Below are 16,391 nucleotides of genomic sequence, written 5' to 3'. Positions count from 1 at the left end.
AGCATAAGTTGGAAGGAAAAGTGATGTAAAATCTTTCCATCATATCTATGGTAATAAGCAGACACACAAGGAGTTAAAAGTTGGCAGCTTTAACTGTCATATTTATTCTTGGTTGTTCTAATGAAACACAATCTTCTTTCATATCCCTCAGCATGAGATGGGTAAATTCAATGGGATATTGATACTTTTCTATGCAAGTTACGTCTGTTATGATTTTTAGCATCTGCCACCAAGGTTGTTAGTTTCATTTCAGAACCATAAAAGAAGATGTGGTATGTTGTGTTCTTGGCAGAGCTGGGTCAAGACTCATCTCCAATTTCTGTTCTCTGGGAGGTAAGAATGAAGAGTTTCTATGGAGCAGAATTATTTCAGTAAAGCCTATTGCCATTTAGTATTTGGGAATCAGGAGAAGGTATACCATTCCTCTGCTCCAGTCTCTAGAGTCTGAACTAGCGTTATCATTTGGGGAATACATTTGCCAATTAGTCCTAAACACAAAATGTTATTTGCATAAAGCAAATTTTCAATTGCTCTTGAGGGGGGAAATGTAGTCTAGTGTTGTTTTCTGCTGTGTCTAACACAATGCAGCATTTAAGAGGAGCTCATGGTGGGAGAGTTGGAGTTGCTCAGCTTGGGAAAGGAAGGAACTCAAAAGTCAGATCAAGAAAGTTCTAGATACTCACTGGATGCATGTTATTTCAGTTATATTTGCCCTGATTATAAAGGAAAAACAATCACAAGGGGAGCTTCCAAAAGTGCAGTATCTTCAAGAATTTAAGGTACTGGCATCTTCCAGGGAAAATGATATAATGCACAGGAACCACAGAAAGAAGGCACTGGGGAGAATATAACCAGGCTAGAATCAACCTTAACAATTGTCTTTTGAATATATTTCATGAAAAAAATTTTTTCCAAGATTTAAAAGAAAATGGAGCAAAAAGATATCAAATGGGAATGAAGGAAAGAACTCCATGGTTTATAGTAAAAAGAGGCCATGATAGAAGTCAAAGGTGGCACTGCCTAAGTTCTGGAGTAGACATATTTGGAGTCTGGATAGGAAACTCTCATCTTCATCTGGGAGTCAGATTTAATTTTGGGGGAGTTACTGGGCAGAAAACAAAATGAACCCTACAAGACAGAACAGCCTAGAGATGAGGATCATCACTGCTCCAGTACAGGAGGACCTGTCTTCGGTGAGAAGGGTGCCCCTCTCTCCAGGTTCTGTTTCCTGAGGACCTCAGAGAAAAACAGCTGAGCTATGAAACAGAACTCTGTCCTTTTTGGACCACTCAACGTTAATATTAGGGTTGGGGTTTTTTGCCCTGGAAACAGATTTCTCATTGGGCAGGTTGTTCTAATTAGGAGAGGTGAGATACACAGTAATCAGGGCAGCAAAAGCAAAGGGTCTTTATTCACTGGGGCTCTTAGCAGGAAATCTGGCTCTAGGTGTTTCAGCAAACTTCAGTCCAGTTTATGTTTGAATGAAATCCAGACACAACTATCTTCATATTTCTTGGTACTTGGCACCAGTACTATTGAATTATTTTCACCAATTTCCATGGCTCTTTTCAGTATTTACTAGTAAAACCCTGTTTGGTTCAGAGAAAGATAGCAAGTTAATAAAGCAACTAGAAATATTCTCAAATTTTCACAGACTCTTAGAAGAAATTAGTTTATATTGACTATACAGAGTGGTGAGAGATGATTATGCACAACTCTTCCAACTTTGCAACGTGATACATGTTGGCAGCTTGAAGGCCACAGTGAGAGTATTCACACCAAAGAGATTGGGAAATGCTACATATCAGTATTTCCCCCCAAGAGACAGAGAGTCAGTTTTAAATATTTATCAGTGTACAACTGATGGTAGATGGCAGCTAGAAGGGATCAGATATGTCAATCACCAAAGCCTGCAGTCAAATTGATGTCACTGATTCAAAGACATGTCAGGCCAGTAAATAATCTAAAAAATGTTTAATGTAGGAGACTATTCTTCGAACACCAATAAACATATAAATAAATAAATTCAAACAAAACTGTGGATAATTACATAGTTATAAGAGAAAAAGCAATGTTTATCTTTACATTACACCTATATCCTCATATAGCAGTTTGCAGAGTACAGATACCAATATCATCTTAATTGTTACAACAGTAAAACTAATCATACTGAAAGTTATTATTTTCCATATTTTACAGGGGAGAAATCTTAGGCTCATTAAGGTTAAATGTTGCCCAAGGTCAGATAGCTGGTATATGACATAAACAAGAGTAACATTTTTCAGTTGATTTTTATATTATTTGGGGGTCAGAGGATATTATGTATATTACAACTCAAATGTTTTCCTAGAAGTCAACTATTTTTATTTAAATGTGTTCTTGGCTCATTCTATTTTCTTAGGTATGTGTGAGGAGACGAGTCACAGCCCCACACTCATCCCTTTTCTACTGCACATGCTCAGCTTCATTGAGGTTCCGCACTGGTTGTCCACCAGATGTTCAATGTTATCTCCCTACTGAAGGTTGTGACAAAACCCCAGAGAGTAAAATGATGGCAATCTGTCAACCAGTTATCATTATTTTTTTTCATTTTCCATTATTCTCCACCTTATGTCACTGTTTTTAGTGTATGAAATCCTCATTGTTTATTTCTGCTCATTTCTTTCATCACTGTTTTTAATTTAAATGATATTCAACTGCTGAGGATATTCTTCAGAGCAAAGCTACACTTGTCTCCAGTAAAGAGAAAGACAACAAGGACATGTCCATTACTCTGAGAAATCCAGAGATGTAGAATATTTGCCATCGACAGGAGGAAGTGTGATGGATGCCCTGATTTACATTTTAATCCCATCAGATTGTTGCTGAAAATTATGATAGAATGGTTATTTACCCACTAAAACTCTCACAATTTAATTGAAAAGCATTGAATTTGAAACATCCTGCAAGCAACCAGAATTTTAGTTCAGTACTTAGAAGTGTGAAATGTTGAACTATTATCTCATATTTTGTTCTTTTCTGCTTGCCTACTCTTTCTAAATCTAATTCAATAAATCAACAGACTTTATTAACCAAAATTAAATACCAGCTAAGTACAGGATGTACAAACATGAACTTATCAACAAAGTCCTATCCTAAAGGAGTTCATGCTGTGTCCCAAGAAAATTATAAATAAAACTGTTTATAACAAAATGATCACAAAATAGACACATTAGTGATAGGTACCCAATGACTATGGGATAACAGAAGAGGAAGTGATTAATTTTCAGCAGGAACTTAGAAAGTCTTTATAGAACTAATGATATTTTATCTGGAATTTGAATTATGAAAGCATTTTTTTTAATATATGTGAGTTAAGAATGGTGTTCTGAATATTAAGTGAAATATGGCTAAAAGTCACAGAAGAAATGTATATTGCCCTGATAAAATAACATGCAGTGGCTTTTCTACAATGGTAGGAGATAAGGATTAAAAATTTTGTAAAATATAAATTGTGAAGAATTTTGAATGCTAGGGTAGCTTTGCAGAAATTTATCTAACAGGTGTTGTCCCAGTTGGAAATTTTAAATCATTCTCCTTGTTTATTTATGAGTCCCACAAAAGATTAGACTTTAATCTCTTTCTGCTATATTCTGAATATTAAGTAAAAATGTAACATATCCTTGGTTGAGTAAGTCTTGAATAAAAATCCTCTGTTCAATTAATTTATATTACAAATTGTTTTAAAGTTTTTCCTCTCTACCTCAGATTATGCTTGGTGATGAAGTATAGGGGGAAGCAGTACAGAAAAGGTTTGGGACATGACAGGATTACTCTTTGCAACATTAATAAAAACTTTATTCTGAGTATTTATCTAACTATACAGAATGGTTTTAGCTTGAATATTTAGGATTTAGAAAAGGCTTTGAGATTTTTCGAAAATGATTTTTATGCTTGCTTGCTCCATTCATTCCACTTGGTATATGTGAAACCAACTTATTGCTGCTGAGTCAACAAGCAGTATGATGAATTTTCAAAATCAGTTGGTCAATAGAGGTATTGATTATTACCAGAAGATTAGCACATATAGTTGCCTACCATTTATTGCATGACTATTAGAACCCAGGCCCTGTACTTGTTAGAAATGAGTTAAGATGACCTTATAAGTTGGGTAGTATTGTCACCTCTACTTTGTTCACCTGTAACCTAAGGTTCTGAGTGATTACATAAATTGGCTTCCTTGTTGTCGGTAACTTCTGCAAGTAAATTAAAACTCAAATTTGCCTGGATCCTAAGACCAAACCTTAATGTTTTATGCATATATTTCTTTGTGTCTGTTTATTTGTTTGTATGTTACATAGGGAGAAGAATAAATCATTGAACAGGATGGAAATAGGTCTTTCCATTTATATCTACACAAGTACTAGTAATCAAATAACCATTAAATCTGAATTAAACACCCACTAATCCACCTCAAAAATATGAATAGAATATTTCAAAAATATTAAATAGAATCTAAGTGATGTAATATTTTATTGTTTTTTCAGGAAATGACAGATATTTTTTCCCAAACCAATCAAATCTGTTACATAAAACCAGGTCTCTATCTCCCTTTTAATAAGAAAATTGTGCCTCAAAAGATTCATAAAGGGCTTCCCTGGTGGCGCAGTGGTTGAGAGTCCGCCTGCCGATGCAGGGGACACGGGTTCGTGACCCGGTCCGGGAAGATCCCACATGCCACGGAGCGGCTGGGCCCATGAGCCATGGTCACTGAGCCTGCACGTCTGGAGCCTGTGCTCTGCAACAGGAGAGGCCACAACAGTGAGAGGCCCGTGTACTGCAAAAAAAAAAAAAAAAAAAAAAAAAAAAAAAAATTCATAAAATCTTACCCATTTGATGTAATCTAAGTAAGTCCTTCTAATTAACATTCAAAAATTAATCTTATTACTCCAATTAAGTGAAAAATTTTGTTAATCAATAATGTTTTTTTTAAGAGCAAAGATATTTATTTAATAAAATCAATATACTAAAAAGCAACATAACACCTAACTGAAAAATTATACAATGGAATGTTTCTTCTTAGAAAGCATGAAAAATGCATGCAAATCCAATGTAACTGTTTTGCTTCTAGAAAGAAAGTGGAGTTTCACACAAGCATCTAGTTTCCTTTTTCAATTAAAAAAATAAGAATTCTGACTATATATATATAGTTAGAATACACAGGTGGATGGATAGATGAATAGATATTGAAAAAATGAAATCCTAGCCATTAAACTATCCAGAGATAGTTGCAACATTCTACTATTAACAGATACTTTTTCTAATAATCTTCATTTTGTGTTATAAATTGTGTACTTTTCATAGGACATTAGCTGAAACCTTATTTACACCTCTTTTCTGTCTCAGTTCTTTAAAGCTCTGTAGACATCAGAACAATTCTGCTATTGATACTGACGATAGGAACTTGAAAAATGCATTTTAAATGTAGATGCAAATTGAGTCTGATAAGGAAATTCTTCTGCTTATCCATTCACTGTGGACAAGCTTTTCTTGTGTGGGTATTGCAGGGTTAAAAATGGGAAGTGTAAATTTATACCTCCGATATTATGATCTGTGATCATTATAAATAATAACACTAGAAACCCTGGATATCAAAATAAAAATGTCCCTACTGGGCCTATTACATGAGCTCTTTTTGTTCTCTTTTTCTTGAATTTCCCATTATTTGCTTATCTGAGATTACATAGCATAGCTCTTTCTGACCAGCTGCTGACCTCTTAATAGGTGATAAGATAAACTGCCAAAAGACAAGCTAAATATATGGATTTTTAACCAGGAACAGGTTTCTACCTTTAAAAGGTATTAAAATGAGGAGTATACAAATAATCAATGGGTTCCAGCCTGTGAGACGGAGATCTGATATTGGATCTCAATTAGCTGCTAGTAGGTCTTCAGTGAAAGTTGCTTCCTTTTATCCCCAGAGATATCCTGTAACCATGAATATCAGGCTATTTTAACTCCATTTCATGATCATCCTAGGAAAGGACATAGTGTGTTATTCTCTTTGCTGGACTCTTCAGATTTATTTGCATGCATTAACCTTCATGGTATTTGTTGAGCTATTCGACTCTTTGTATATCATGAATAATTTCATTAAACATTAAGAATTTACCCACACTGTATCTTTGTGTATTTTTAAATATTTACAATTTGTAATACCGAATAAATATGTAATAGGTGGGGCAGTGTTTTCAGATTTCAATATTGCTTAAACCTGTCATGTACTATAACCTTTGGGGGCTTATATAATATTCAGCTCCTTAATTCAGCGTCAGAGCTGTTATTATATGTTGATGTGAAAATAACAGCCATGTTGAGGCTCTCCAGTCACTAATAATTCCTATTCTGATTTGATTAGCATATAAATATTCCTAGATTTATGCAGTGTCAGGGGAAAATGTATTAAATATACTCCTCAGGGTTCTCTCTTTCTCTCATTTTAATCAGGCAAGAGAGAAAGAATATCGTCATGCATGAAGCCTAACATGCCTTTCTTCAAATCCTTGACTCATGGAAGTTTCCAGAACTTTTGGTAAAAGATGACATGAAAGGAAATTTTATTTCACAGTTTATGAGCAGGAATCACTGACGAAATAGACCTTTCCTGAAGTTTGGCTTTCCCAGATGTCCATAATGTGGTGGAAGAGTGGTTAAAGATTCTGCTTATAGAGACATCTCAACTAAGCTCTGACCAGATCACCTAACTAATGGCAAAGTTTTTCTTGTAGTAATCCTAAATAATGAGAGCCCAGTCGACCAAACTTACGGAATAGTTTTGTGCACATTTCTTTCTATAATACATTGAAAAGCCAAATGTATTGGTTGTGTCTCCTGTCCCAAGTTATAAATGCTCCACAAGTATGTGACCAAATAGAATTCTGTGAAACCATAAATACATTGTTACAGTTGTAAAGACACAGCCCCTTAAAAATATCAGTATTCATTGTATTAAGAAGAGGTGAAAATGGAAAGGTAGAGGCAATGCATTGATAAGCATCAAGTTTTGATGATCATCAAAGCACCCTTGTTCTGTAAGTGCACCCGCTAGCTCTCAGCACTGAGCCCTCTCCAAAAAGAAAAATTTTAAAGAAAAATTTACCCAAAACATATGAATAATCAAATATAAACTAATATATTATAATATACATAAGGATGAATAGGTCATCTCTCAATAAATACACCAGATTAAAAAAATTCTAATTCAGATGAAAAATAAAATGCAAAACAAATCAAGGATAGAGATCAAAGTAAGATATAGTTTAGAAAGATATGCTTTAAAAATGTGATTTGAAAGTTATGTTTAGAAAAAATTTCAATGAAATTTTTATCTCACCCTGTGCAATTAAGTTTATATTTATCTTTCTGACTAGTCTTATACTTTTATGTGTTTTCTTGATTACTGAACATTTTAAATGTTCTTGTTCTGAACATATCTTTAAGATCAAATTTTAAAGATCCAAGAGTTTTTATTCCAAACTTTATCTCATTTTGAGTTTAATCCAACACTATTCACTGAACCCTTTGGACATCATTCAGACACATATCAGCACATGTCAGACAGATACATGATACCTGCTTATAAAGTTATTTTGCTCTTTTTCTTCTTGCCATGTGAAACACTTGCTCTTTAAAAATCAGCCTTTTTTTTTTTTTTTTGCCAGGGGAACTTCATTGTACTCATAGGCTACTCCCAATTCATTCTTCTTACCAGTGTCATTTAACAAGTGTGTTTTTTTTTAATTTATACTCATAAGTATAAATCTCTTTATGAGAATTTTGTTACTCTTTTGAGTTTTTAAAATTAAATACATGTAAAACTACCTACCTTTTATTTGAATGATTTGCAATTTATCTTCATAAGTCTAGGGTAAAATCTATATTTCCTGTCTGGCTATCAGAGACTAAAAGATTTCATAACTTTCTCCCAAGGTTCTTATCATCTCCACTCCACCAACTTATTTCTCCTTATTATGCATAATTAGGGTTAGAACCATAGTTCTCCCATCATTTCTTTACATTTCTGAAAAATGAAATTATTAACTGGTATATTAAGAACTTGTCAGATTAATCAGGATACAGCCCCTAAATTGAAAACCAGGCAGACATTTTACAAATATTTACTACATAAAAATATGAATATACCTAATGGCACAATTTCATAATAAATAAGAAGGTGCGGGATTTTATGTGCAATATGCAGAACTTTTTGGGAATAAATTAAGCTATGCATAGAAGAAAAGCCTAGGTGTATGAGTTCAGGTACAAGACAGCATGCTAAATACATGCTATATGTTTTCCCTATATACTGGAAAAGACAAAAAGCATTTTGGCAAAGAAAGGATCATGTGTCAAAACAGAACAAGATGGGAAATATCAGAGACACAGAAACTGAGCTGGCAGGATTTGGTTAAAGAGAACAGCCTAGACACTTGAAGCCATTTCAGGAGAGTAAGAGTTGTAAAGACAGAAACAAAGCTAAATATTTCATGTCTACAGGAAATAGAGGTCATGGATATGACTGGCCTGATGGTCAATTAACAGAGGTAGGGATTCCCGTAGTGGTTGCAATCAGGCTGAACAGGCCCCAAGTATAGTTGATTCCTGAAAGAAATCATTTTCAACAAGATTTCATGATGTCTGGCAGGAGCTAGGGATACAACATTGAGGCTATGCCTTATGTTATGGGATTCCTTGGAAGAAATGAGAAACAGTTGACCTTAAAAGACCGTCAATGGAGGCATCTACATGATACCATATTCAATCTTTTCCCCAATGTTCTAGAACTCAGCTAGGACCATTTGCCCTGACAGTGGATTTTGTTCCATATCCCAGGTGGACTGCACAAAAGGAGGATGATGACATCCTTAAAGAATTCCTTAAGTGTATGTATGAGCTCTTGTAGAGGAATCAAAAGGTATCTAAAAACAACCAGTGCATTCAAAGAGAAAAGTTTATGCCCAAGAAAAAGATCTAAATGAACAACCATGCAAGGAAATAAAATGATTAAAATTAAGTATGAGGTGTGGCAGATACACAAGATATAGAGTGGTAAGAAAGGGAAGAATAGGGAAAACTATATACAAGTCAAGAATAAGTAATTTAAAAAAAAAGCTTAATACCTTATAATTCAAAGATACTGTTGCTTATGAAAAAATTGAATAGATGGGTTGAGGAGCACAACACACAAACCTCAATGGGTTTGTTCAGTTGATGAATGAGTAGCACAATAGAACAAAAAACAAAGTCCAAATTAAGTAACTAGAAGACAAGATCAAAGGACACCACAAAAATAAATCAAGTAGAAATAGAGAAATGGAAAGTATGAAAAAAGGCTAAGGATATATATTGCAATGCCAACATTAACCTAATAGACATACATAAGGAAATAAAAGAAGGAAATAATAATTGAAAATTACCAAGAAATTCATCAAGATGTGAGTAGAATAACAGGGACCTCCAAGTAGCATGTGATAATAAGGAAAAACACATACAGTTTTATCATAGTGACATTTTAAAACTTCAAGCTCAAAGAGAAACAAACAAACAAACAAACAAATATATATATATATATATATCAGAGTAAAAACAAAATGTATTACCATAAAGTTACAGGGATTGACAACTAATTTTTCTATCAGTAACACTGGCTATAAGAAGACAGGGAAAAATTGGCACAGTATTAGCACTTTTGCCATTATTTTTTCCATAAAGTCTGCATCTGAAATTTCTGGTAATATTAACATTAGATTAAAATGGAAGAAGAGAGGGGCAAGATAGAGATAAACTTGAGTTGTTGCATTATATGATAAAGGATAAAGTTAGTTAATGAAATGCTCAAATAGCACTTTAGGAAGAAAAATAACATTATGTATGTTTTAACACTGTGTATGTCAAATTCTGTTTCCAGTAATGGTAGGATAAGTAATCTGGACCACTGTTTTTACTAAGAATCATAAAACTATGATGAAATAGTTTTTTAAAATATATTAATACATTTAAAGGCACAGGAGAATTATCAAAAAAGTGAAGAATTACAGGGTCAAGATCTAGGAGATGAAGAAAATCTAGAAAGGAGAAACAAGTGCTTAAAACCACTGATTCTTAATATTGTTCAATATCTAAGGAAGGAAATTGAAAGGCTGAGAAATTAAACACAACATTTGATGGGTCAAAAAGGGCTCAGTTTTCAACACTAGAGCTTGGTGTCTCACACTGTGGAGTGAGGGGTTGTGGGAAGATTAAACCTGAAGCATAAATATTCTCTCTTAGGAATTGAAACCCAGATTAGAAAAAAATTTGTATTTTATTGAGGTTAATTAGCATTGTAAAATTCCATAGGAAGTCAGCTCCTCCTTCATCTTTGGACTGTGCATTTTGCCCAGTTTCCACAATGAGTGCTACTTCAAGGAGGCAGCCCTGAGAGAGGAGTGTGAGGTTGAGATCATCTGGACGGAGTACACATGACTCAAGGCAGCTGTGTGACTGACAGGGTCTTGGGGATCCAGCCTGGTGTAAGGCCTGAGCTTCTGAGGTAAGAAAGCAGAATTCAAGACATTGAACCACCAGAGACCTCCTGGCCCTATGTAATATCAATCAGCGAGAGCTCTCCCAGAGATCTCTGTCTCAAAGCTAAGACCTAGCTCCACCAAACAGCCAGAAAATTCCAGTGCTGGAGGCCTCATGCCAAACAACTAGCAAGACAGGAATGCAACCCTACGCATTAGCAGGGAGGTTGCCTAAAATCATAATAAGTTCACATAATAAGTTTCTGCCCACCAGAAAGACAAGATCCAGCCCCACACACCAGAGCACAAGCACCAGTCTCCTCAACCAAGAAGCCTGCATAAGCCACTGAAACAACATTACCCACTGAGGGCAGACACCAAAAACAATGAGAACTATGAACCTGCAGCCTGTGAAAGGAAGACACCCGAACACAGAAAGTTAAGTAAAATGGGAAGACAAAGAAATATACAGCAGATGAAGGAGCAAGGTAAATACACACCAGACCAAACAAATGAAGAGGAAATAGGCAGTCTACCTGAAAAAGAATTCAGAGTAATGATAGTAAAGATGATCTAAAATCTTGGAAACAGAAGACAGAAAATGCAGGAAACATATAACAAAGACATAGAAGAACTAAAGAGCAAACAAACAATCATGACCAACACAATAAATGAAACTAAAAATTCTCTAGAATGCATCAGTAGCAGAATAACTGATGCAGAAAAATGGATGTGACCTGTAAGATAAAATAGTGGAAATAACTACCACAGAGCAGATAGAGATTGAAAAGAATTGAGTAAAATCTCAGTAAACTCTGGGACAACATTAAACACACCAACATTCGAATTATAGGGGTCCCAGAAGAAGAAGAGAAAAAGAAAGGGTGTTAGAAAATATTTGAAGAGATTATAATTGAAAACTCCCCTAACATGGGAAAGGAAATATTCAATGAAGTCCAGGAAGCACAGAAAGTCCCATACAAGATAAATTCAAGGATAAACAGAACAAGACACATATTAATCAAACTATCAAAAATTAAATACAAAGAAAAACTATTAAAAGCAGCAAGGGAAAAGCAACAAAAAACATACAAGGGAATCCCTATAAGGTTAACAGCTGATCTTTCAGCAGAAACTCTGCAAACCAGAAGGGAGTGGCAGGACAGGTTTAAAGTGATGAAAGGGAAACACCTACAACCAAGACTATTCTATGCAGCAAGGATCTCATTCAGATTCGACAGAGAAATTAAAACCTTTACAGACAAGCAAAAGTTAAGAGAATTCAGTACCACCAAACCAGCTTTACAACAAAAGCTAAAGGAACTTCTCCAAGCAGGAAACAAAAGAGAAGGAAAAGACCTACAAAAACAAACCCAAAACAATGAAGAAAATGGTAATAGAACCATACATATAGATAATTAACTGAAATCAAAATGGATTAAAGGCTCCAACTAAAAGACATAGACTGCTTGAATGGATACAAAAACAAGACCAGTATGTATGCTGCCTAAAAGAGACCCACTTCAGACCAAGGAATACATACAGACTGAAAGTGAGATGATGGAGAAAGATATTCTATGCAAACGCAAATCAAAAGAAAGCTGGAGTAGCAATTCTCGTATCAGACAAAATAGAATTTAAAATAAAGACTATTACAAGAGGCAAACAAGGATACTACATAATGATCAAGGGATCAATCCAAGAAGAAGATATAACAATTGTAAATATTTATGCACCCAACATAAAGGCACCTCAATACCTAATGTAAATGATAAAGGCAATAAAAGGGGTAATCAAAGGTAACACAATAATAGTAGGGGACTTTAAAACCCCACTTTCACCAATGGGCAGATCATGCAAAATGAAAATAAATAAGGAAACACAAACTTTAAATGACACATTAAAAAAAGATGGACTTAATTGATATTTAGAGGACATTCCATCCAAAAACAACAGGAAACATTTTCTCCTCAACTGCTCATGTAACATTCCCCAGGATATACCATATCTTGGTTCACAAATGAAGCCTTGGTAAATTTAAGAAAATTGAAATTGACCAAAATGTTATGTGACTAGATATGAATTACAGGAAAACAAAACAAAACAAAACAAAAAAAGATACAAACACATGGAGGCTAAACAATATGCAACTAAATAACTAAGAGATCACTGAAGAAATCAAAGAGGAAATTAAAAAAAAAAATTACCTAGAAACAAATGACAATGAGAACACAATGATCCAAAACCTGTAGTATGCAGCAAAGGCCATACTAAGAGGGAATTTTATAGCAATACAATCCTACCTCAAGAAACAAGAAAAATCTCAAATCAATGATTTAAACTTGCACCTAAAGAAATTAGAGAAAGAAGAACAAAAAAAAAAAAACCCCAAAGTTAGCAGAAGGAAAGAAATCATAAGATCAGATATTAAATAAATGAAGTAAACAATAGCAAAGATCAATAAAACTAAAAGCTGGTTCTTTGAGAAGATAAACAAAATTGGTAAACCATTAGCCAGATTCATCAAGAAAAAAAGGGAAAATATTCAAATCAAGAGAATTAGAAATGAAAAAGGAGAAGCAACAACTGACACTACAGAAATAAAAAGAATCATGAGGGATTACTACAAGCAACTATATGCCAATAAAATGGACAATCTGGAAGAAATGGAAAAATTCTTAGAAAAGCACAACCTTCCAAGACAGAAGTAGGAAGAAATAGAAAATATAAACAGGCCAATCACAAGCAATGAAATTGAAACTGTGATTAAAAATCTTCCAAGAAACAAAAGCTCAGGATCCGATCACTTCACAGGCAATTCTATCAAACATTTAGAGAAGAGTTAGCACCTATCTTTCACAAAATCTTAAAAAATAGAGAAGAAGGAGGAACACTCCCAAACTCATTCTACAAGAACACTATCACCCTGATACCAAAACCAGACACAGATGTCACAAAAACAGAAAACTACAGGCCAATATCACTGATGAATATAGATGCAAAAATCCTCAACAAAATACTAGCAAACAGAATCCAACAGCACATAAAAAGGGTCATACACCATGACCAAGTGCGGTTTATCCCAGGAATACAAGGATTCTTCAATGTGCGCAAATCAATCAATGTGATATACCATATTAACAAATTGAAGAATAAAATCCATATGATCACCTCAATAGATGCAGAAAAAGCTTTTGACAAAATTTAACACCCAGTTATGACAAAAACTCTCCAGAAAGTAGGCAATGAGGGAACTTACCTCAACATAATAAAGGCAATATATGACAAACCCACAGCCAACATTATACTCAATGGTGAAAAACTGAAACTCTTTCCTCTAAAGTCAGGAACAAGACAAGGATGCCCACTTTCAACACTATTATTCAAGATATATTTGGAAGTTTTAGCCACAGCAATCAGAGAAGGAAAAGAAATAAAAGGAATCCAAATTGAAAAAGAAGAAGTAAAGCTGTCACTGTTTGCAGATGACATGATACTATACATAGAAAATGCTAAATGTGCCACCAGAAAACGACTAGATCTAATCAATGAATTTGTTAAAGTTGCAGGGTACAAAATTAATGCACAGAAATGTCTTGCATTCCTATACACTAATGATGAAAAATCTGAAAGAGAAACTAAGGAAACACACCCATTTACCATTGCAATAAAAGAATAAAATACCTAGGAATAAACCTACCTAAGGTGACAAAATACCTGTATGTGGAAAATTACAAGACACTGATATAAGAAGCTAAAGATGAAACAAACAGATGGAGAAACATACCATGTTCTTGTATTGCAATAATCAACATCATGAAAATGACTATACTACCCAAGGCAATCTACAGATTCAATGCAGTCCCTATCAAACAATCAGTGGCATTTTTCACAGAAATAGAACAAAAAATTTTACACTTTGTATAGAAACACAAAAGACCCCAAATAGTGTAAGCAATCTTGAGAAAGAAAAATGGAGCTGGAGGAATAGGGTTCCTGGATTTCAAACTATACTACAAAGTTACAGTAATCAAGACAGTATGGTACTGGCACAAAAACAGAAATATAGATCAATGGGACAGGATAGAAAGCCCAGAGATAAACCCACGCACTTTATCTTTGATAAAGGAGGCAAGAATATACAATGGAAAAAAGACAGCCTCTTCAATAAGTGGTGCTGGGAATAATGGACAGCTACATGTAAAAGAATGAAATTAGAACACTACCAAGCACCATACACAAAAGTAAACTCAAAATGGATTAAAGACCTAAATGTAAAGCCAGACATTATAAAACTATTAGTGGAAAACATAGGCAGAATGCTCTACAACATAAATCACAGCAAGATCCTTTTTGACCCACCTCCTAGAGAAATGGAAATAAAAACAAAAATAAACAAATGGGACTTAACGAAACTTAAAAGCTTTTGCACAGCAATGGAAACCACAAACAAGATGAAAAGACAACACTCAGAATGAGAGAACTATTTGCAAATGAAGAAACTGACAATGGGTTAATCTCCAAATTATACAAGCAGCTCATACAGCTTAATATCAATAAAACAAAAAAACCAATAAAAAATGAGTGGAAGACCTAAATCAACATTTCTCAAAAGAAGATATACAGATTGCCAGCAAACACATGAAAGGATGCTCAACATCACTAATCATTAGAGAAATGCACATCAAAGATACAATGAGGTATCACCTCACACCAGTCAGAATGGCCATAATCAAAAAATCTACAAACAATAAATGCTGGAGAAGGTGTGGAGAAAAGGGAACCCTCTTGCACTGTTGGTGGGAATGTAAATTGATACAGCTGCTATGGAGAACAGTATAGAGGTTCCTTAAAAAAAGTAAAACTAGAACTACCATACAACCCAGCAATGCCACTCCTGGGCATATAACCTAAGAAAACCATAATTCAAAAAGAGTCATGTACCACAATGTTCATTGCAGCATTATTTACAATAACCCAGACATGGAAGCAACCTAAGTGTCCATCGATAGATGAATGGATAAGGAAGATATGGCACATATATACATTGTGTGTATATATATATATATATATATATATATATATATATATATATATAAAAGGAAATGAAATTGAGTTATTTGTAGTGAGGTGGATGGACTTAGAGTTTGTCATACAGAGTGAAGGATGTCAGAAGGAGAAAAATAAATACTGTATTCTAACACATATGTATGTAATCTTAAAAAAAAAAGAAAAAAAATGGTTCTGATGAACTTAGGGGCAGGACAAGAATACAGGTGCAGATGTAGAGAATGGATTTGAGGACACTTGGAGGGGGGAGGGTAAGCTGGACAAAGTAAAGGTAGTATTGACATATATACACTACTAAATGTAAAATAGATAGCTAGTGGGAAGCAGCTACATCACACGGGGAGATCAGCTCAGTGTTTTGTGACCACCTAAAAGGGTGGGATAGGGATAGTAGTAGGGAGACGTAAGAGGGAGGGGATATAGGGATATATGTATACATATAGTTGATTCACTTTGTTATACAGCAGAAATTAACACAACATTGTAAAGCAGTTATACTCCAATAAAGACATTAAAATAACATTAAAAAAATAAAATTCCATAGCCATGTGCAAATAAACAAACAAACAAATAAATGATCTTGACATTTCTAGAGGAAGATATTATCTAACACCTAGATAATTTCTTTCATAAATAATATCTGGCTATCAGTCAAAAATAATTGTGTTAGCAGAGATGAAACAACAGTACCAAAATCCAGGAAATATAACAGACAATAGGGTGAAATTCACAGTTATCTAAATAATGGAATTATTAAACATGACTAAGATAATTATA

The sequence above is a fragment of the Grampus griseus genome (assembly GCF_964374135.1).
Source record: "Grampus griseus genome assembly, chromosome: 12".
NCBI lineage: Eukaryota > Metazoa > Chordata > Mammalia > Artiodactyla > Delphinidae > Grampus > Grampus griseus.
The sequence above is the reverse complement of the archived record's forward strand: the minus strand, read 5'-3'. Positions refer to the sequence as shown.